This window comes from Lampetra fluviatilis, chromosome 2, assembly GCF_964198595.1.
Source record: "Lampetra fluviatilis chromosome 2, kcLamFluv1.1, whole genome shotgun sequence".
In the NCBI taxonomy this organism is placed as follows: Eukaryota; Metazoa; Chordata; class Hyperoartia; order Petromyzontiformes; family Petromyzontidae; genus Lampetra; species Lampetra fluviatilis.
Window position 1 is genome coordinate 25,047,153 of NC_136276.1, and position 23,721 is coordinate 25,070,873.

The window sequence follows — 23,721 nt, forward strand, 5'->3', positions numbered from 1 at the left end:
TCATCTTACTTGCAACAGCAGTACGTTGCCGTACACTCATTGATATGCTAGTTCTCTCTTCCCCCTCCCTCTCTCCGTCCCCGCCCCCCCCTCTCTATATTTAAGGGACCGTCACAGAAACGACCCCTCTCTTTGTGCCGATTTGTGTCCTCTCTCTGTGTGCCGTTGTGATGTCTGTTTGCTTGTATGTCTGTCTATAGTTTTCTAGTTAGATTTTTGTTGCTATTTCTTTTATACCTGATGATGATTGCTTGTGTTGCAATCGAAACGTCGTAATATGTTATTTTAATTTATTATTTTATTTTTAGACGTGACTTAACCGAAAAGAACCAAAGAATAATTCCTGCAGTCACGAAAGCTCCTAAATTAAGATTGAACCACTTCTACGGGGAAGTTTTAAGCTTATCCTTTTTCTTTCTGGCTATTTGTTCTCTCTGCCTGTGTCCTCTCTTTGGAATTTTCACACTTAAAATTCTAACTTAGCACATTTTGAAACACGTAATCAACCAGGCTATGCGTTAATTGTGTGTTAACCGACTCTCTGTGTTGTATTACATCACATTTCGATATTTTGCTAGATTATTTAATTTTCGTGTGCCTGTCTCCTAATTTTCAATTTTGCGTGCCCGTTTTCAATTTTGCGTGCCCGTTCCACATTGTCATCTTACTTGCAACAGCAGTACGTTGCCGTACACTCATTGATATGCTAATTCTCTCTGCCCCCTCCCTCTCTCCGTCCCCGCCCCCCCTCTCTATATTTAAGGGACCGTCACAGAAACGACCCCTCTCTTTGTGCCGATTTGTGTCCTCTCTCTGTGTGCCGTTGTGATGTCTGTCTGCTTGTATGTCTGTCTATAGTTTTCTAGTTAGATTTTTGTTGCTATTTCTTTTATACCTGATGATGATTGCTTGTGTTGCAATCGAAACGTCGTAATATGTTATTTTAATTTATTATTTTATTTTTAGACGTGACTTAACCGAAAAGAACCAAAGAATAATTCCTGCAGTCACGAAAGCTCCTAAATTAAGATTGAACCACTTCTACGGGGAAGTTTTAAGCTTATCCTTTTTCTTTCTGGCTATTTGTTCTCTCTGCCTGTGTCCTCTCTTTGGAATTTTCACACTTAAAATTCTAACTTAGCAAATTTTGAAACACGTAATCAACCAGGCTATGCGTTAATTGTGTGTTAACCGACTCTCTGTGTTGTATTACATCACATTTCGATATTTTGCTAGGTTATTTAATTTTCGTGTGCCTGTCTCCTAATTTTCAATTTTGCGTGCCCGTTTTCAATTTTGCGTGCCCGTTCCACATTGTCATCTTACTTGCAACAGCAGTACGTTGCCGTACACTCATTGATATGCTAGTTCTCTCTGCCCCCTCCCTCTCTCCTTCCCCGCCCCCCCTCTCTATATTTAAGGGACCGTCACAGAAACGACCCCTCTCTTTGTGCCGATTTGTGTCCTCTCTCTGTGTGCCGTTGTGATGTCTGTCTGCTTGTATGTCTGTCTATAGTTTTCTAGTTAGATTTTTGTTGCTATTTCTTTTATACCTGATGATGATTGCTTCTGTTGCAATCGAAACGTCGTAATATGTTATTTTAATTTATTATTTTATTTTTAGACGTGACTTAACCGAAAAGAACCAAAGAATAATTCCTGCAGTCACGAAAGCTCCTAAATTAAGATTGAACCACTTCTACGGGGAAGTTTTAAGCTTATCCTTTTTCTTTCTGGCTATTTGTTCTCTCTGCCTGTGTCCTCTCTTTGGAATTTTCACACTTAAAATTCTAACTTAGCACATTTTGAAACACGTAATCAACCAGGCTATGCGTTAATTGTGTGTTAACCGACTCTCTGTGTTGTATTACATCACATTTCGATATTTTGCTAGGTTATTTAATTTTCGTGTGCCTGTCTCCTAATTTTCAATTTTGCGTGCCCGTTTTCAATTTTGCGTGCCCGTTCCACATTGTCATCTTACTTGCAACAGCAGTACGTTGCCGTACACTCATTGATATGCTAATTCTCCCTGCCCCCTCCCTCTCTCCGTCCCCGCCCCCCCTCTCTATATTTAAGGGACCGTCACAGAAACGACCCCTCTCTTTGTGCCGATTTGTGTCCTCTCTCTGTGTGCCGTTGTGATGTCTGTCTGCTTGTATGTCTGTCTATAGTTTTCTAGTTAGATTTTTGTTGCTATTTCTTTTATACCTGATGATGATTGCTTGTGTTGCAATCGAAACGTCGTAATATGTTATTTTAATTTATTATTTTATTTTTAGACGTGACTTAACCGAAAAAAACCAAAGAATAATTCCTGCAGTCACGAAAGCTCCTAAATTAAGATTGAACCACTTCTACGGGGAAGTTTTAAGCTTATCCTTTTTCTTTCTGACTATTTGTTCTCTCTGCCTGTGTCCTCTCTTTGGAATTTTCACACTTAAAATTCTAACTTAGCAAATTTTGAAACACGTAATCAACCAGGCTATGCGTTAATTGTGTGTTAACCGACTCTCTGTGTTGTATTACATCACATTTCGATATTTTGCTAGGTTATTTAATTTTCGTGTGCCTGTCTCCTAATTTTCAATTTTGCGTGCCCGTTTTCAATTTTGCGTGCCCGTTCCACATTGTCATCTTACTTGCAACAGCAGTACGTTGCCGTACACTCATTGATATGCTAATTCTCTCTGCCCCCTCCCTCTCTCCGTCCCCGCCCCCCCTCTCTATATTTAAGGGACCGTCACAGAAACGACCCCTCTCTTTGTGCCGATTTGTGTCCTCTCTCTGTGTGCCGTTGTGATGTCTGTCTGCTTGCATGTCTGTCTATAGTTTTCTAGTTAGATTTTTGTTGCTATTTCTTTTATACCTGATGATGATTGCTTGTTTTGCAATCGAAACGTCGTAATATGTTATTTTAATTTATTATTTTATTTTTAGACGTGACTTAACCGAAAAAAACCAAAGAATAATTCCTGCAGTCACGAAAGCTCCTAAATTAAGATTGAACCACTTCTACGGGGAAGTTTTAAGCTTATCCTTTTTCTTTCTGACTATTTGTTCTCTATGCCTGTGTCCTCTCTTTGGAATTTTCACACTTAAAATTCTAACTTAGCAAATTTTGAAACACGTAATCAACCAGGCTATGCGTTAATTGTGTGTTAACCGACTCTCTGTGTTGTATTACATCACATTTCGATATTTTGCTAGTTTTCAATTTTGCGTGCCCGTTCCACATTGTCATCTTACTTGCAACAGCAGTACGTTGCCGTACACTCATTGATATGCTAATTCTCTCTGCCCCCTCCCTCTCTCCGTCCCCGCCCCCCCTCTCTATATTTAAGGGACCGTCACAGAAACGACCCCTCTCTTTGTGCCGATTCGTGTCCTCTCTCTGTGTGCCGTTGTGATGTCTGTCTGCTTGTATGTCTGTCTATAGTTTTCTAGTTAGATTTTTGTTGCTATTTCTTTTATACCTGATGATGATTGCTTGTGTTGCAATCGAAACGTCGTAATATGTTATTTTAATTTATTATTTTATTTTTAGACGTGACTTAACCGAAAAAAACCAAAGAATAATTCCTGCAGTCACGAAAGCTCCTAAATTAAGATTGAACCACTTCTACGGGGAAGTTTTAAGCTTATCCTTTTTCTTTCTGACTATTTGTTCTCTCTGCCTGTGTCCTTTCTTTGGAATTTTCACACTTAAAATTCTAACTTAGCAAATTTTGAAACACGTAATCAACCAGGCTATGCGTTAATTGTGTGTTAACCGACTCTCTGTGTTGTATTACATCACATTTCGATATTTTGCTAGGTTATTTAATTTTCGTGTGCCTGTCTCCTAATTTTCAATTTTGCGTGCCCGTTTTCAATTTTGCGTGCCCGTTCCACATTGTCATCTTACTTGCAACAGCAGTACGTTGCCGTACACTCATTGATATGCTAATTCTCTCTGCCCCCTCCCTCTCTCCGTCCCCGCCCCCCCTCTCTATATTTAAGGGACCGTCACAGAAACGACCCCTCTCTTTGTGCCGATTTGTGTCCTCTCTCTGTGTGCCGTTGTGATGTCTGTCTGCTTGTATGTCTGTCTATAGTTTTCTAGTTAGATTTTTGTTGCTATTTCTTTTATACCTGATGATGATTGCTTGTGTTGCAATCGAAACGTCGTAATATGTTATTTTAATTTATTATTTTATTTTTAGACGTGACTTAACCGAAAAGAACCAAAGGATAATTCCTGCAGTCACGAAAGCTCCTAAATTAAGATTGAACCACTTCTACGGGGAAGTTTTAAGCTTATCCTTTTTCTTTCTGGCTATTTGTTCTCTCTGCCTGTGTCCTCTCTTTGGAATTTTCACACTTAAAATTCTAACTTAGCAAATTTTGAAACACGTAATCAACCAGGCTATGCGTTAATTGTGTGTTAACCGACTCTCTGTGTTGTATTACATCACATTTCGATATTTTGCTAGGTTATTTAATTTTCGTGTGCCTGTCTCCTAATTTTCAATTTTGCGTGCCCGTTTTCAATTTTGCGTGCCCGTTCCACATTGTCATCTTACTTGCAACAGCAGTACGTTGCCGTACACTCATTGATATGCTAATTCTCTCTGCCCCCTCCCTCTCTCCGTCCCCGCCCCCCCTCTCTATATTTAAGGGACCGTCACAGAAACGACCCCTCTCTTTGTGCCGATTTGTGTCCTCTCTCTGTGTGCCGTTGTGATGTCTGTCTGCTTGTATGTCTGTCTATAGTTTTCTAGTTAGATTTTTGTTGCTATTTCTTTTATACCTGATGATGATTGCTTGTGTTGCAATCGAAACGTCGTAATATGTTATTTTAATTTATTATTTTATTTTTAGACGTGACTTAACCGAAAAGAACCAAAGAATAATTCCTGCAGTCACGAAAGCTCCTAAATTAAGATTGAACCACTTCTACGGGGAAGTTTTAAGCTTATCCTTTTTCTTTCTGGCTATTTGTTCTCTCTGCCTGTGTCCTCTCTTTGGAATTTTCACACTTAAAATTCTAACATAGCACATTTTGAAACACGTAATCAACCAGGCTATGCGTTAATTGTGTGTTAACCGACTCTCTGTGTTGTATTACATCACATTTCGATATTTTGCTAGGTTATTTAATTTTCGTGTGCCTGTCTCCTAATTTTCAATTTTGCGTGCCCGTTTTCAATTTTGCGTGCCCGTTCCACATTGTCATCTTACTTGCAACAGCAGTACGTTGCCGTACACTCATTGATATGCTAATTCTCCCTGCCCCCTCCCTCTCTCCGTAACCGCCCCCCCTCTCTATATTTAAGGGACCGTCACAGAAACGACCCCTCTCTTTGTGCCGATTTGTGTCCTCTCTCTGTGTGCCGTTGTGATGTATGTCTGCTTGTATGTCTGTCTATAGTTTTCTAGTTAGATTTATGTTGCTATTTCTTTTATACCTGATGTGTTGCAATCGAAACGTCGTAATATGTTATTTTAATTTATTATTTTATTTTTAGACGTGACTTAACCGAAAAGAACCAAAGAATAATTCCTGCAGTCACGAAAGCTCCTAAATTAAGATTGAACCACTTCTACGGGGAAGTTTTAAGCTTATCCTTTTTCTTTCTGGCTATTTGTTCTCTCTGCCTGTGTCCTCTCTTTGGAATTTTCACACTTAAAATTCTAACTTAGCACATTTTGAAACACGTAATCAACCAGGCTATGCGTTAATTGTGTGTTAACCGACTCTCTGTGTTGTATTACATCACATTTCGATATTTTGCTAGGTTATTTAATTTTCGTGTGCCTGTCTCCTAATTTTCGATTTTGCGTGCCCGTTTTCAATTTTGCGTGCCCGTTCCACATTGTCATCTTACTTGCAACAGCAGTACGTTGCCGTACACTCATTAATATGCTAATTCTCTCTGCCCCCTCCCTCTCTCCGTCCCCGCCCCCCCCTCTCTATATTTAAGGGACCGTCACAGAAACGACCCCTCTCTTTGTGCCGATTTGTGTCCTCTCTCTGTGTGCCGTTGTGATGTCTGTCTGCTTGCATGTCTGTCTATAGTTTTCTAGTTAGATTTTTGTTGCTATTTCTTTTATACCTGATGTGTTGCAATCGAAACGTCGTAATATGTTATTTTAATTTATTATTTTATTTTTAGACGTGACTTAACCGAAAAGAACCAAAGAATAATTCCTGCAGTCACGAAAGCTCCTAAATTAAGATTGAACCACTTCTACGGGGAAGTTTTAAGCTTATCCTTTTTCTTTCTGGCTATTTGTTCTCTCTGCCTGTGTCCTCTCTTTGGAATTTTCACACTTAAAATTCTAACTTAGCAAATTTTGAAACACGTAATCAACCAGGCTATGCGTTAATTGTGTGTTAACCGACTCTCTGTGTTGTATTACATCACATTTCGATATTTTGCTAGGTTATTTAATTTTCGTGTGCCTGTCTCCTAATTTTCAATTTTGCGTGCCCGTTTTCAATTTTGCGTGCCCGTTCCACATTGTCATCTTACTTGCAACAGCAGTACGTTGCCGTACACTCATTGATATGCTAATTCTCTCTGCCCCCTCCCTCTCTCCGTCCCCGCCCCCCCTCTCTATATTTAAGGGACCGTCACAGAAACGACCCCTCTCTTTGTGCCGATTTGTGTCCTCTCTCTGTGTGCCGTTGTGATGTCTGTCTGCTTGTATGTCTGTCTATAGTTTTCTAGTTAGATTTTTGTTGCTATTTCTTTTATACCTGATGATGATTGCTTGTGTTGCAATCGAAACGTCGTAATATGTTATTTTAATTTATTATTTTATTTTTAGACGTGACTTAACCGAAAAGAACCAAAGAATAATTCCTGCAGTCACGAAAGCTCCTAAATTAAGATTGAACCACTTCTACGGGGAAGTTTTAAGCTTATCCTTTTTCTTTCTGGCTATTTGTTCTCTCTGCCTGTGTCCTCTCTTTGGAATTTTCACACTTAAAATTCTAACTTAGCACATTTTGAAACACGTAATCAACCAGGCTATGCGTTAATTGTGTGTTAACCGACTCTCTGTGTTGTATTACATCACATTTCGATATTTTGCTAGGTTATTTAATTTTCGTGTGCCTGTCTCCTAATTTTCAATTTTGCGTGCCCGTTTTCAATTTTGCGTGCCCGTTCCACATTGTCATCTTACTTGCAACAGCAGTACGTTGCCGTACACTCATTGATATGCTAATTCTCTCTGCCCCCTCCCTCTCTCCGTCCCCGCCCCCCCTCTCTATATTTAAGGGACCGTCACAGAAACGACCCCTCTCTTTGTGCCGATTTGTGTCCTCTCTCTGTGTGCCGTTGTGATGTCTGTCTGCTTGTATGTCTGTCTATAGTTTTCTAGTTAGATTTTTGTTGCTATTTCTTTTATACCTGATGATGATTGCTTGTGTTGCAATCGAAACGTCGTAATATGTTATTTTAATTTATTATTTTATTTTTAGACGTGACTTAACCGAAAAGAACCAAAGAATAATTCCTGCAGTCACGAAAGCTCCTAAATTAAGATTGAACCACTTCTACGGGGAAGTTTTAAGCTTATCCTTTTTCTTTCTGGCTATTTGTTCTCTCTGCCTGTGTCCTCTCTTTGGAATTTTCACACTTAAAATTCTAACTTAGCAAATTTTGAAAAACGTAATCAACCAGGCTATGCGTTAATTGTGTGTTAACCGACTCTCTGTGTTGTATTACATCACATTTCGATATTTTGCTAGGTTATTTAATTTTCGTGTGCCTGTCTCCTAATTTTCAATTTTGCGTGCCCGTTTTCAATTTTGCGTGCCCGTTCCACATTGTCATCTTACTTGCAACAGCAGTACGTTGCCGTACACTCATTGATATGCTAATTCTCTCTGCCCCCTCCCTCTCTCCGTCCCCGCCCCCCCTCTCTATATTTAAGGGACCGTCACAGAAACGACCCCTCTCTTTGTGCCGATTTGTGTCCTCTCTCTGTGTGCCGTTGTGATGTCTGTCTGCTTGTATGTCTGTCTATAGTTTTCTAGTTAGATTTTTGTTGCTATTTCTTTTATACCTGATGATGATTGCTTGTGTTGCAATCGAAACGTCGTAATATGTTATTTTAATTTATTATTTTATTTTTAGACGTGACTTAACCGAAAAGAACCAAAGAATAATTCCTGCAGTCACGAAAGCTCCTAAATTAAGATTGAACCACTTCTACGGGGAAGTTTTAAGCTTATCCTTTTTCTTTCTGGCTATTTGTTCTCTCTGCCTGTGTCCTCTCTTTGGAATTTTCACACTTAAAATTCTAACTTAGCACATTTTGAAACACGTAATCAACCAGGCTATGCGTTAATTGTGTGTTAACCGACTCTCTGTGTTGTATTACATCACATTTCGATATTTTGCTAGGTTATTTAATTTTCGTGTGCCTGTCTCCTAATTTTCAATTTTGCGTGCCCGTTTTCAATTTTGCGTGCCCGTTCCACATTGTCATCTTACTTGCAACAGCAGTACGTTGCCGTACACTCATTGATATGCTAATTCTCTCTGCCCCCTCCCTCTCTCCGTCCCCGCCCCCCCTCTCTATATTTAAGGGACCGTCACAGAAACGACCCCTCTCTTTGTGCCGATTTGTGTCCTCTCTCTGTGTGCCGTTGTGATGTCTGTCTGCTTTTATGTCTGTCTATAGTTTTCTAGTTAGATTTTTGTTGCTATTTCTTTTATACCTGATGATGATTGCTTGTGTTGCAATCGAAACGTCGTAATATGTTATTTTAATTTATTATTTTATTTTTAGACGTGACTTAACCGAAAAGAACCAAAGAATAATTCCTGCAGTCACGAAAGCTCCTAAATTAAGATTGAACCACTTCTACGGGGAAGTTTTAAGCTTATCCTTTTTCTTTCTGGCTATTTGTTCTCTCTGCCTGTGTCCTCTCTTTGGAATTTTCACACTTAAAATTCTAACTTAGCACATTTTGAAACACGTAATCAACCAGGCTATGCGTTAATTGTGTGTTAACCGACTCTCTGTGTTGTATTACATCACATTTCGATATTTTGCTAGGTTATTTAATTTTCGTGTGACTGTCTCCTAATTTTCAATTTTGCGTGCCCGTTTTCAATTTTGCGTGCCCGTTCCACATTGTCATCTTACTTGCAACAGCAGTACGTTGCCGTACACTCATTGATATGCTAATTCTCTCTGCCCCCTCCCTCTCTCCGTCCCCGCCCCCCCTCTCTATATTTAAGGGACCGTCACAGAAACGACCCCTCTCTTTGTGCCGATTTGTGTCCTCTCTCTGTGTGCCGTTGTGATGTCTGTCTGCTTGTATGTCTGTCTATAGTTTTCTAGTTAGATTTTTGTTGCTATTTCTTTTATACCTGATGATGATTGCTTGTGTTGCAATCGAAACGTCGTAATATGTTATTTTAATTTATTATTTTATTTTTAGACGTGACTTAACCGAAAAGAACCAAAGAATAATTCCTGCAGTCACGAAAGCTCCTAAATTAAGATTGAACCACTTCTACGGGGAAGTTTTAAGCTTATCCTTTTTCTTTCTGGCTATTTGTTCTCTCTGCCTGTGTCCTCTCTTTGGAATTTTCACACTTAAAATTCTAACTTAGCAAATTTTGAAAAACGTAATCAACCAGGCTATGCGTTAATTGTGTGTTAACCGACTCTCTGTGTTGTATTACATCACATTTCGATATTTTGCTAGGTTATTTAATTTTCGTGTGCCTGTCTCCTAATTTTCAATTTTGCCTGCCCGTTTTCAATTTTGCGTGCCCGTTCCACATTGTCATCTTACTTGCAACAGCAGTACGTTGCCGTACACTCATTTATATGCTAATTCTCTCTGCCCCCTCCCTCTCTCCGTCCCCGCCCCCCCTCTCTATATTTAAGGGACCGTCACAGAAACGACCCCTCTCTTTGTGCCGATTTGTGTCCTCTCTCTGTGTGCCGTTGTGATGTCTGTCTGCTTGTATGTCTGTCTATAGTTTTCTAGTTAGATTTTTGTTGCTATTTCTTTTATACCTGATGATGATTGCTTGTGTTGCAATCGAAACGTCGTAATATGTTATTTTAATTTATTATTTTATTTTTAGACGTGACTTAACCGAAAAGAACCAAAGAATAATTCCTGCAGTCACGAAAGCTCCTAAATTAAGATTGAACCACTTCTACGGGGAAGTTTTAAGCTTATCCTTTTTCTTTCTGGCTATTTGTTCTCTCTGCCTGTGTCCTCTCTTTGGAATTTTCACACTTAAAATTCTAACTTAGCACATTTTGAAACACGTAATCAACCAGGCTATGCGTTAATTGTGTGTTAACCGACTCTCTGTGTTGTATTACATCACATTTCGATATTTTGCTAGGTTATTTAATTTTCGTGTGCCTGTCTCCTAATTTTCAATTTTGCGTGCCCGTTTTCAATTTTGCGTGCCCGTTCCACATTGTCATCTTACTTGCAACAGCAGTACGTTGCCGTACACTCATTGATATGCTAATTCTCTCTGCCCCCTCCCTCTCTCCGTCCCCGCCCCCCCTCTCTATATTTAAGGGACCGTCACAGAAACGACCCCTCTCTTTGTGCCGATTTGTGTCCTCTCTCTGTGTGCCGTTGTGATGTCTGTCTGCTTGTATGTCTGTCTATAGTTTTCTAGTTAGATTTTTGTTGCTATTTCTTTTATACCTGATGATGATTGCTTGTGTTGCAATCGAAACGTCGTAATATGTTATTTTAATTTATTATTTTATTTTTAGACGTGACTTAACCGAAAAGAACCAAAGAATAATTCCTGCAGTCACGAAAGCTCCTAAATTAAGATTGAACCACTTCTACGGGGAAGTTTTAAGCTTATCCTTTTTCTTTCTGGCTATTTGTTCTCTCTGCCTGTGTCCTCTCTTTGGAATTTTCACACTTAAAATTCTAACTTAGCACATTTTGAAACACGTAATCAACCAGGCTATGCGTTAATTGTGTGTTAACCGACTCTCTGTGTTGTATTACATCACATTTCGATATTTTGCTAGGTTATTTAATTTTCGTGTGCCTGTCTCCTAATTTTCAATTTTGCGTGCCCGTTTTCAATTTTGCGTGCCCGTTCCACATTGTCATCTTACTTGCAACAGCAGTACGTTGCCGTACACTCATTGATATGCTAATTCTCTCTGCCCCCTCCCTCTCTCCGTCCCCGCCCCCCCTCTCTATATTTAAGGGACCGTCACAGAAACGACCCCTCTCTTTGTGCCGATTTGTGTCCTCTCTCTGTGTGCCGTTGTGATGTCTGTCTGCTTGTATGTCTGTCTATAGTTTTCTAGTTAGATTTTTGTTGCTATTTCTTTTATACCTGATGATGATTGCTTGTGTTGCAATCGAAACGTCGTAATATGTTATTTTAATTTATTATTTTATTTTTAGACGTGACTTAACCGAAAAGAACCAAAGAATAATTCCTGCAGTCACGAAAGCTCCTAAATTAAGATTGAACCACTTCTACGGGGAAGTTTTAAGCTTATCCTTTTTCTTTCTGGCTATTTGTTCTCTCTGCCTGTGTCCTCTCTTTGGAATTTTCACACTTAAAATTCTAACTTAGCACATTTTGAAACACGTTATCAACCAGGCTATGCGTTAATTGTGTGTTAACCGACTCTCTGTGTTGTATTACATCACATTTCGATATTTTGCTAGGTTATTTAATTTTCGTGTGCCTGTCTCCTAATTTTCAATTTTGCGTGCCCGTTTTCAATTTTGCGTGCCCGTTCCACATTGTCATCTTACTTGCAACAGCAGTACGTTGCCGTACACTCATTGATATGCTAATTCTCTCTGCCCCCTCCCTCTCTCCGTCCCCGCCCCCCCTCTCTATATTTAAGGGACCGTCACAGAAACGACCCCTCTCTTTGTGCCGATTTGTGTCCTCTCTCTGTGTGCCGTTGTGATGTCTGTCTGCTTGTATGTCTGTCTATAGTTTTCTAGTTAGATTTTTGTTGCTATTTCTTTTATACCTGATGATGATTGCTTGTGTTGCAATCGAAACGTCGTAATATGTTATTTTAATTTATTATTTTATTTTTAGACGTGACTTAACCGAAAAGAACCAAAGAATAATTCCTGCAGTCACGAAAGCTCCTAAATTAAGATTGAACCACTTCTACGGGGAAGTTTTAAGCTTATCCTTTTTCTTTCTGGCTATTTGTTCTCTCTGCCTGTGTCCTCTCTTTGGAATTTTCACACTTAAAATTCTAACTTAGCACATTTTGAAACACGTAATCAACCAGGCTATGCGTTAATTGTGTGTTAACCGACTCTCTGTGTTGTATTACATCACATTTCGATATTTTGCTAGGTTATTTAATTTTCGTGTGCCTGTCTCCTAATTTTCAATTTTGCGTGCCCGTTTTCAATTTTGCGTGCCCGTTCCACATTGTCATCTTACTTGCAACAGCAGTACGTTGCCGTACACTCATTGATATGCTAATTCTCTCTGCCCCCTCCCTCTCTCCGTCCCCGCCCCCCCTCTCTATATTTAAGGGACCGTCACAGAAACGACCCCTCTCTTTGTGCCGATTTGTGTCCTCTCTCTGTGTGCCGTTGTGATGTCTGTCTGCTTGTATGTCTGTCTATAGTTTTCTAGTTAGATTTTTGTTGCTATTACTTTTATACCTGATGATGATTGCTTGTGTTGCAATCGAAACGTCGTAATATGTTATTTTAATTTATTATTTTATTTTTAGACGTGACTTAACCGAAAAGAACCAAAGAATAATTCCTGCAGTCACGAAAGCTCCTAAATTAAGATTGAACCACTTCTACGGGGAAGTTTTAAGCTTATCCTTTTTCTTTCTGGCTATTTGTTCTCTCTGCCTGTGTCCTCTCTTTGGAATTTTCACACTTAAAATTCTAACTTAGCAAATTTTGACACACGTAATCAACCAGGCTATGCGTTAATTGTGTGTTAACCGACTCTCTGTGTTGTATTACATCACATTTCGATATTTTGCTAGGTTATTTAATTTTCGTGTGCCTGTCTCCTAATTTTCAATTTTGCGTGCCCGTTTTCAATTTTGCGTGTCCGTTCCACATTGTCATCTTACTTGCAACAGCAGTACGTTGCCGTACACTCATTGATATGCTAATTCTCTCTGCCCCCTCCCTCTCTCCGTCCCCGCACCCCCTCTCTATATTTAAGGGACTGTCACAGAAACGACCCCTCTCTTTGTGCCGATTTGTGTCCTCTCTCTGTGTGCCTTTGTGATGTCTGTCTGCTTGTATGTCTGTCTATAGTTTTCTAGTTAGATTTTTGTTGCTATTTCTTTTATACCTGATGATGATTGCTTGTGTTGTAATCGAAACGTCGTAATATGTTATTTTAATTTATTATTTTATTTTTAGACGTGACTTAACCGAAAAGAACCAAAGAATAATTCCTGCAGTCACGAAAGCTCCTAAATTAAGATTGAACCACTTCTACGGGGAAGTTTTAAGCTTATCCTTTTTCTTTCTGGCTATTTGTTCTCTCTGCCTGTGTCCTCTCTTTGGAATTTTCACACTTAAAATTCTAACTTAGCAAATTTTGAAACACGTAATCAACCAGGCTCTGCGTTAATTGTGTGTTAACCGACTCTCTGTGTTGTATTACATCACATTTCGATATTTTGCTAGGTTATTTAATTTTCGTGTGCCTGTCTCCTAATTTTCAATTTTGCGTGCCCGTTTTCAATTTTGCGTGCCCGTTCCACATTGTCATCTTACTTGCAACAGCAGTACGTTGCCGTACACTCATTGATATGCTAATTCTCTCTGCCCCCTCCCTCTCTCCGTCCCTGCCCCCCCTCTCTATATTTAAGGGACCGTCACAGAAACGACCCCTCTCTTTGTGCCGATTTGTGTCCTCTCTCTGTGTGCCGTTGTGATGTCTGTCTGCTTGTATGTCTGTCTATAGTTTTCTAGTTAGATTTTTGTTGCTATTTCTTTTATACCTGATGATGATTGCTTGTGTTGCAATCGAAACGTCGTAATATGTTATTTTAATTCATTATTTTATTTTTAGACGTGACTTAACCGAAAAGAACCAAAGAATAATTCCTGCAGTCACGAAAGCTCCTAAATTAAGATTGAACCACTTCTACGGGGAAGTTTTAAGCTTATCCTTTTTCTTTCTGGCTATTTGTTCTCTCTGCCTGTGTCCTCTCTTTGGAATTTTCACACTTAAAATTCTAACTTAGCACATTTTGAAACACGTAATCAACCAGGCTATGCGTTAATTGTGTGTTAACCGACTCTCTGTGTTGTATTACATCACATTTCGATATTTTGCTAGGTTATTTAATTTTCGTGTGCCTGTCTCCTAATTTTCAATTTTGCGTGCCCGTTTTCAATTTTGCGTGCCCGTTCCACATTGTCATCTTACTTGCAACAGCAGTACGTTGCCGTACACTCATTGATATGCTAATTCTCTCTGCCCCCTCCCTCTCTCCGTCCCTGCCCCCCCTCTCTATATTTAAGGGACCGTCACAGAAACGACCCCTCTCTTTGTGCCGATTTGTGTCCTCTCTCTGTGTGCCGTTGTGATGTCTGTCTGCTTGTATGTCTGTCTATAGTTTTCTAGTTAGATTTTTGTTGCTATTTCTTTTATACCTGATGATGATTGCTTGTGTTGCAATCGAAACGTCGTAATATGTTATTTTAATTCATTATTTTATTTTTAGACGTGACTTAACCGAAAAGAACCAAAGAATAATTCCTGCAGTCACGAAAGCTCCTAAATTAAGATTGAACCACTTCTACGGGGAAGTTTTAAGCTTATCCTTTTTCTTTCTGGCTATTTGTTCTCTCTGCCTGTGTCCTCTCTTTGGAATTTTCACACTTAAAATTCTAACTTAGCACATTTTGAAACACGTAATCAACCAGGCTATGCGTTAATTGTGTGTTAACCGACTCTCTGTGTTGTATTACATCACATTTCGATATTTTGCTAGGTTATTTAATTTTCGTGTGCCTGTCTCCTAATTTTCAATTTTGCGTGCCCGTTTTCAATTTTGCGTGCCCGTTCCACATTGTCATCTTACTTGCAACAGCAGTACGTTGCCGTACACTCATTGATATGCTAATTCTCTCTGCCCCCTCCCTCTCTCCGTCCCCGCCCCCCCTCTCTATATTTAAGGGACCGTCACAGAAACGACTCCTCTCTTTGTGCCGATTTGTGTCCTCTCTCTGTGTGCCGTTGTGATGTCTGTCTGCTTGTATGTCTGTCTATAGTTTTCTAGTTAGATTTTTGTTGCTATTTCTTTTATACCTGATGATGATTGCTTGTGTTGCAATCGAAACGTCGTAATATGTTATTTTAATTTATTATTTTATTTTTAGACGTGACTTAACCGAAAAGAACCAAAGAATAATTCCTGCAGTCACGAAAGCTCCTAAATTAAGATTGAACCACTTCTACGGGGAAGTTTTAAGCTTATCCTTTTTCTTTCTGGCTATTTGTTCTCTCTGCCTGTGTCCTCTCTTTGGAATTTTCACACTTAAAATTCTAACTTAGCAAATTTTGAAACACGTAATCAACCAGGCTATGCGTTAATTGTGTGTTAACCGACTCTCTGTGTTGTATTACATCACATTTCGATATTTTGCTAGGTTATTTAATTTTCGTGTGCCTGTCTCCTAATTTTCAATTTTGCGTGCCCGTTTTCAATTTTGCGTGCCCGTTCCACATTGTCATCTTACTTGCAACAGCAGTACGTTGCCGTACACTCATTGATATGCTAATTCTCTCTGCCCCCTCCCTCTCTCCGTCCCCGCCCCCCCTCTCTATATTTAAGGGACCGTCACAGAAACGACTCCTCTCTTTGTGCCGATTTGTGTCCTCTCTCTGTGTGCCATTGTGATGTCTGTCTGCTTGTATGTCTGTCTATAGTTTTCTAGTTAGATTTTTGTTGCTATTTCTTTTATACCTGATGATGATTGCTTGTGTTGCAATCGAAACGTCGTAATATGTTATTTTAATTTATTATTTTATTTTTAGACGTGACTTAACCGAAAAGAACCAAAGAATAATTCCTGCAGTCACGAAAGCTCCTAAATTAAGATTGAACCACTTCTACGGGGAAGTTTTAAGCTTATCCTTTTTCTTTCTGACTATTTGTTCTCTCTGCCTGTGTCCTTTCTTTGGAATTTTCACACTTAAAATTCTAACTTAGCAAATTTTGAAACACGTAATCAACCAGGCTATGCGTTAATTGTGTGTTAACCGACTCTCTGTGTTGTATTACATCACATTTCGATATTTTGCTAGGTTATTTAATTTTCGTGTGCCTGTCTCCTAATTTTCAATTTTGCGTGCCCGTTTTCAATTTTGCGTGCCCGTTCCACATTGTCATCTTACTTGCAACAGCAGTACGTTGCCGTACACTCATTGATATGCTAATTCTCTCTGCCCCCTCCCTCTCTCCGTCCCCGCCCCCCCTCTCTATATTTAAGGGACCGTCACAGAAACGACCCCTCTCTTTGTGCCGATTTGTGTCCTCTCTCTGTGTGCCGTTGTGATGTCTGTCTGCTTGTATGTCTGTCTATAGTTTTCTAGTTAGATTTTTGTTGCTATTTCTTTTATACCTGATGATGATTGCTTGTGTTGCAATCGAAACGTCGTAATATGTTATTTTAATTTATTATTTTATTTTTAGACGTGACTTAACCGAAAAAAAACAAAGAATAATTCCTGCAGTCACGAAAGCTCCTAAATTAAGATTGAACCACTTCTACGGGGAAGTTTTAAGCTTATCCTTTTTCTTTCTGACTATTTGTTCTCTCTGCCTGTGTCCTTTCTTTGGAATTTTCACACTTAAAATTCTAACTTAGCAAATTTTGAAACACGTAATCAACCAGGCTATGCGTTAATTGTGTGTTAACCGACTCTCTGTGTTGTATTACATCACATTTCGATATTTTGCTAGGTTATTTAATTTTCGTGTGCCTGTCTCCTAATTTTCAATTTTGCGTGCCCGTTTTCAATTTTGCGTGCCCGTTCCACATTGTCATCTTACTTGCAACAGCAGTACGTTGCCGTACACTCATTGCTATGCTAATTCACTCTGCCCCCTCCCTCTCTCCGTCCCCGCCCCCCCTCTCTATATTTAAGGGACCGTCACAGAAACGACCCCTCTCTTTGTGCCGATTTGTGTCCTCTCTCTGTGTGCCGTTGTGATGTCTGTCTGCTTGTATGTCTGTCTATAGTTTTCTAGTTAGATTTTTGTTGCTATTTCTTTTATACCTGATGATGATTGCTTGTGTTGCAATCGAAACGTCGTAATATGTTATTTTAATTTATTATTTTATTTTTAGACGTGACTTAACCGAAAAGAACCAAAGAATAATTCCTGCAGTCACGAAAGCTCCTAAATTAAGATTGAACCACTTCTACGGGGAAGTTTTAAGCTTATCCTTTTTCTTTCTGGCTATTTGTTCTCTCTGCCTGTGTCCTCTCTTTGGAATTTTCACACTTAAAATTCTAACTTAGCAAATTTTGAAACACGTAATCAACCAGGCTATGCGTTAATTGTGTGTTAACCGACTCTCTGTGTTGTATTACATCACATTTCGATATTTTGCTAGGTTATTTAATTTTCGTGTGCCTGTCTCCTAATTTTCAATTTTGCGTGCCCGTTTTCAATTTTGCGTGCCCGTTCCACATTGTCATCTTACTTGCAACAGCAGTACGTTGCCGTACACTCATTGATATGCTAATTCTCTCTGCCCCCTCCCTCTCTCCGTCCCTGCCCCCCCTCTCTATATTTAAGGGACCGTCACAGAAACGACCCCTCTCTTTGTGCCGATTTGTGTCCTCTCTCTGTGTGCCGTTGTGATGTCTGTCTGCTTGTATGTCTGTCTATAGTTTTCTAGTTAGATTTTTGTTGCTATTTCTTTTATACCTGATGATGATTGCTTGTGTTGCAATCGAAACGTCGTAATATGTTATTTTAATTTATTATTTTATTTTTAGACGTGACTTAACCGAAAAGAACCAAAGAATAATTCCTGCAGTCACGAAAACTCCTAAATTAAGATTGAACCACTTCTACGGGGAAGTTTTAAGCTTATCCTTTTTCTTTCTGGCTATTTGTTCTCTCTGCCTGTGTCCTCTCTTTGGAATTTTCACACTTAAAATTCTAACTTAGCACATTTTGAAACACGTAATCAACCAGGCTATGCGTTAATTGTGTGTTAACCGACTCTCTGTGTTGTATTACATCACATTTCGATATTTTGCTAGGTTATTTAATTTTCGTGTGCCTGTCTCCTAATTTTCAATTTTGCGTGCCCGTTTTCAATTTTGCGTGCCCGTTCCACATTGTCATCTTACTTGCAACAGCAGTACGTTGCCGTACACTCATTGATATGCTAATTCTCTCTGCCCCCTCCCTCTCTCTGTCCCCGCACCCCCTCTCTATATTTAAGGGACTGTCACAGAAACGACCCCTCTCTTTGTGCCGATTTGTGTCCTCTCTCTGTGTGCCTTTGTGATGTCTGTCTGCTTGTATGTCTGTCTATAGTTTTCTAGTTAGATTTTTGTTGCTATTTCTTTTATACCTGATGATGATTGCTTGTGTTGTAATCGAAACGTCGTAATATGTTATTTTAATTTATTATTTTATTTTTAGACGTGACTTAACCGAAAAGAACCAAAGAATAATTCCCGCAGTCACGAAAGCTCCTAAATTAAGATTGAACCACTTCTACGGGGAAGTTTTAAGCTTATCCTTTTTCTTTCTGGCTATTTGTTCTCTCTGCCTGTGTCCTCTCTTTGGAATTTTCACACTTAAAATTCTAACTTAGCAAATTTTGAAACACGTAATCAACCAGTCTATGCGTTAATTGTGTGTTAACCGACTCTCTGTGTTGTATTACATCACATTTAGATATTTTGCTAGGTTATTTAATTTTCGTGTGCCTGTCTCCTAATTTTCAATTTTGCGTGCCCGTTTTCAATTTTGCGTGCCCGTTCCACATTGTCATCTTACTTGCAACAGCAGTACGTTGCCGTACACTCATTGATATGCTAATTCTCTCTGCCCCCTCCCTTTCTCCGTCCCCGCCCCCCCTCTCTATATTTAAGGGACCGTCACAGAAACGACCCCTCTCTTTGTGCCGATTTGTGTCCTCTCTCTGTGTGCCGTTGTGATGTCTGTCTGCTTGTATGTCTGTCTATAGTTTTCTAGTTAGATTTTTGTTGCTATTTCTTTTATACCTGATGATGATTGCTTGTGTTGCAATCGAAACGTCGTAATATGTTATTTTAATTTATTATTTTATTTTTAGACGTGACTTAACCGAAAAGAACCAAAGAATAATTCCTGCAGTCACGAAAGCTCCTAAATTAAGATTGAACCACTTCTACGGGGAAGTTTTAAGCTTATCCTTTTTCTTTCTGGCTATTTGTTCTCTCTGCCTGTGTCCTCTCTTTGGAATTTTCACACTTAAAATTCTAACTTAGCAAATTTTGAAACACGTAATCAACCAGGCTATGCGTTAATTGTGTGTTAACCGACTCTCTGTGCTGTATTACATCACATTTCGATATTTTGCTAGGTTATTTAATTTTCGTGTGCCTGTCTCCTAATTTTCAATTTTGCGTGCCCGTTTTCAATTTTGCGTGCCCGTTCCACATTGTCATCTTACTTGCAACAGCAGTACGTTGCCGTACACTCACTGATATGCTAATTCTCTCTGCCCCCTTCCTCTCTCCGTCCCCGCCCCCCCTCTCTATATTTAAGGGACCGTCACAGAAACGACCCCTCTCTTTGTGCCGATTTGTGTCCTCTCTCTGTGTGCCGTTGTGATGTCTGTCTGCTTGTATGTCTGTCTATAGTTTTCTAGTTAGATTTTTGTTCCTATTTCTTTTATACCTGATGATGATTGCTTGTGTTGCAATCGAAACGTCGTAATATGTTATTTTAATTTATTATTTTATTTTTAGACGTGACTTAACCGAAAAGAACCAAAGAATATTTACGTATTTATTCATGCGGTTGACTGGGTGTGATAATCAGTGTACAAATGTATAATAGATTTTCAACATTTTAACACTGTGCATGCCATTGCATGTTTGCTGTCTATGTGTCGATCGCATCTTGAACACCTTTTCATACGAGATGTTTCATCTCGAGCGATTTTCCCGGTGAAAAATTCGAATAAATAAAACATCACGTCGGGTTGCTGGGTTCATAGTGCGGTGTGCTAACCACTGCTCCACCGCTCTGCAGTGCCGGATTATCCTAGTAGCAAAAGTATCTACACATGTAGCTACGGGCCCCGCACTTTCAAGTGCCCCGTGCTATATGCTTTCAAGCTATCAATTCCGGTTCAGTGATTCTGCACTTGCTCCATTACTATAGTACTATACCGCCTTCAACTTTTATGAACGACTGGGTGTTTAAGGTTATCGATTTGTCGTATTTTCTGGCTGTATAGCAAATGAAAAAAATTACTTTACTATGCAAGTAAAAAAAATGTGTTTTTATATATATGTTTTTTTAAATTTAGGGCCCCTTAATAACAAATGGTGCAGGCACCGCACGAGCTTTATCCGGCGAATCATAGCATCCACAGTTACTCTCTACGAATATTTCGGTAATTTATACAAATCGGCTGCCATTGCAACTTCAGAGAGCTGGGTACAAATGCTCTCCGATGCTCTCCAATGCGGGGCAGTTCCCCGCATTGCTCGGCTGATGCCCGGCGTTTTGCGCCATGTGCCAGGCTGACGAAGCTCCGCTTTGTGAAATATAATTCACCTTTATTGTTTGCTTTCTACACAATGTAAGTTTCGCACTCGGCACGATAGTCAATTTAAAGGGCCTAATTTACACACAAGTCAATGCTCCTTTTTTGTATATCCATGCAAAGTTTTATGCCAATAAATGTGCTCCCGTCTCCCCTGTGAGACATTAGCGGTGGGAACTGCCAAGGTGTTGCGCTTGAGCCGTTTAACCACCGCACTCTGCATCTCAATCCAAGCCCCTTGTGTTACTCCCTGCTCAAACGAGCAGCCGGGTGACAGCCATCTCTGCCGGTGGCCCTAATCCAAAGTAAAAGCGCCAAACATTCCCCCCGAATCTCCATGGGGTGGACAAACTGTTGACGTGTCACTTATGTGGTTATTAATTGTATCAACCCACAGAGTGATGAAAGGCCAGGTCAATCCGCAACTGGGATTTGTGCTCGCAGCCTCCTGATTGGACATTGGCACTGCGCGTACCATATGCACGAAATATACAACTGAACGTTTAAATTATTTCCGTCATAGGCTTGAAGTTGTCCGTATCCAAATTATGTTCTCTTTAGCGTGCCCCGGAAAAAAATACGTTTGAACAATTCATAAGGAAAAGCAATAATATTGTTTTGATCAGTAAGGGGCCGTCCATAAATGACGTCACGCACGTCATTTATGGGGAGGGGGGGTCAGACATTTGTGACGATGTGTGACGAGGGGGGGTTTGAGAAATGTGACGTCACATCAAAATGCTCAACTTTAAATACATATAGACAACACGTTCTACTTAATTAAATAGACGTTTTAATAAATGTTTCTCCTACATCAGAGTGCAGCGGCACATTAAATATGCACTGCAATCACAATAGTTTAAAGCGATTTGAAGCATACACCCAGCCATCAGATTTACCATGGAAGTCGAAAAAGATGGCAAGCAACCTTTTTTGGATTTCCTAATAAAAAAGAGACCTGATGGTTCAATGAGCCACTCTGTCTACAGGAAAGTTACCCATACGGATGCTTACCTAAAACAGGATTCCCACCACCATCCATCCCAGAAGAATTCCCTCATCAAGACTCTACATCATCGAGCCCAATGCATCTCCAACCAAGAACACATTGCCAGTGAACTCAAGCACGTACACCAAGCTCTCAAGACTAATGGTTACTCCGACTACACAATCCGCAAAGCCATCACTCCAACCATGAAGAAGGACCCTCTTGAGGAGCCATTCAAAACCATCACCTTACCCTACATTGCGGGGGTCACAAAAAAGATCTCCAAAATCTTGAATAAACACAAGATGCATGTCTAATTCAACACAGTCCATAAAATCCGTGATCTAGTCCCATCTGTAAAAGATATAATTCCAGACATACAGTACCCTGGCGTCTACAAACTAAGTTGCCTCTGTGGTAGCAGTTACATTGGAGAAACCAAACGACATGTCTCGGACTACGTCCGTGAACACAAAGCAGACCTAAAACACGGTAGGACCAACACCTCAGCGGTGGCAGACCACTGTTATAATTAAATGGGCTCACATGACATTGACTTCTCCAGGACAGAGGTTATCTGCAAGCCATCTGGCTACTATGAGAGATTCGTTCATGAGGCTATCCACATATACAAACACAGAGACAATTTCAACCGAGAAGATGGATTCTGGCTTAGCAATCATTGAAAGGATTTGATAAATAATTTCTGGTCTTAATTGATTGTTGTTCACGTTTACGGTGACTTTCAGACCGCATTCCATTCTATTTCTCTCCCCTCTCCTCCATTCCGAGCATAGATGGACTCGTCCGCCTGAAAAACCGCCAGTTGCTGTCCGTGGTGCTGACGTTAAGAAAAAACCGCCACTTTTTTAAATTTTCTTGCTGTGGTTTTCACACCTGATGATGATTGCTTGTTTTGCAATCGAAACGTCGTAAGAATTGTATTGTTTTATTTTTATTATTTCAATTTTTACCTTCTACGTGACTTTACCGAAAGAACCAATAATATGAATCCCGGGGGGGGGGGGGGGCAGAGCTTTGTGACGTCATATTTGAGAGGGGTCTGACTTATTATGACGCCGTGTGACGAGGGGGGGGTCAAAAATCGTCCAAAATCGCGTGACGTAATTTATGGACGGCCCCTAATGACCAGCGTCGAGCAAACAGGGCAATGGACACCACTACATTTTAATTCGCCACAAGCATGCAACCGTTGCTCTTCACTCGAACAATACGAACAACGCTTTTTGTTTCGTTCACGGTACAACGAGGTATCTTATGTAACCATTTGTCACGTGAAAAATAGTTTCAGATTATGGCTTAAAATTCACGTAAAAAAATCGGCTGGGGAGTGCACTCAAACTTTCTCCCAACACGTCTCAGCTTGACAGTCTGTGATGCACACAGGCGGCAAGGCTTCACACTCATCTTTGGTGCAATTTTCTTAGATTCATGCCCAGTGCGACTGTAATGTCATGGTTGGCAGGCTTACAAGTAGTCATACGTGTTATGTGTCCAGACATTCCCTCCAGCCATGTAATTGTAGAAGACCAATCAGCTCCAGCCCCCCCCCCCCCCACCGTGATATGACCTGGCTGACCACAAAGAACACAGGGGGTGGATCCAAATTGAAAATGTTGGTCATCATTAATGTGCCAGTTTACTGATGCCAAATAAACTCATTTTCAGAATTTTTTTTTTACGAATGATGCATTAATTATGACACGTATTTTTTATGTTAATTTTCTTCACGCAATCTCAGTGTAGCTCTTCCATTCTTATACTTTTGTGGTGGCCTCGAGGGGGCCACCGCGGTGTAGAGACAGTGCCGTGTGAGGGGTGGTCGTGTAAGGGCGGAGCCCGGGTGTCGCTGAGAAGGGGGTCGCGTCAGGACGTGACAGCGAGGTGAACCCGGGAGGACACGTGACCGGACGAGAGGGGGCAGAGGGGC

The 23,721-nt window shown here is 40.1% G+C and overlaps 1 protein-coding gene across 4 annotated transcripts in view; it reads right to left on the minus strand.

The window, feature by feature from the left end:
- The window catches only part of LOC144944586 (CUB and sushi domain-containing protein 1-like), a 785,462-nt gene that overhangs the window by 250,820 nt on the left and 510,921 nt on the right, over positions 1-23,721 (minus strand). The window lies entirely within an intron of this gene.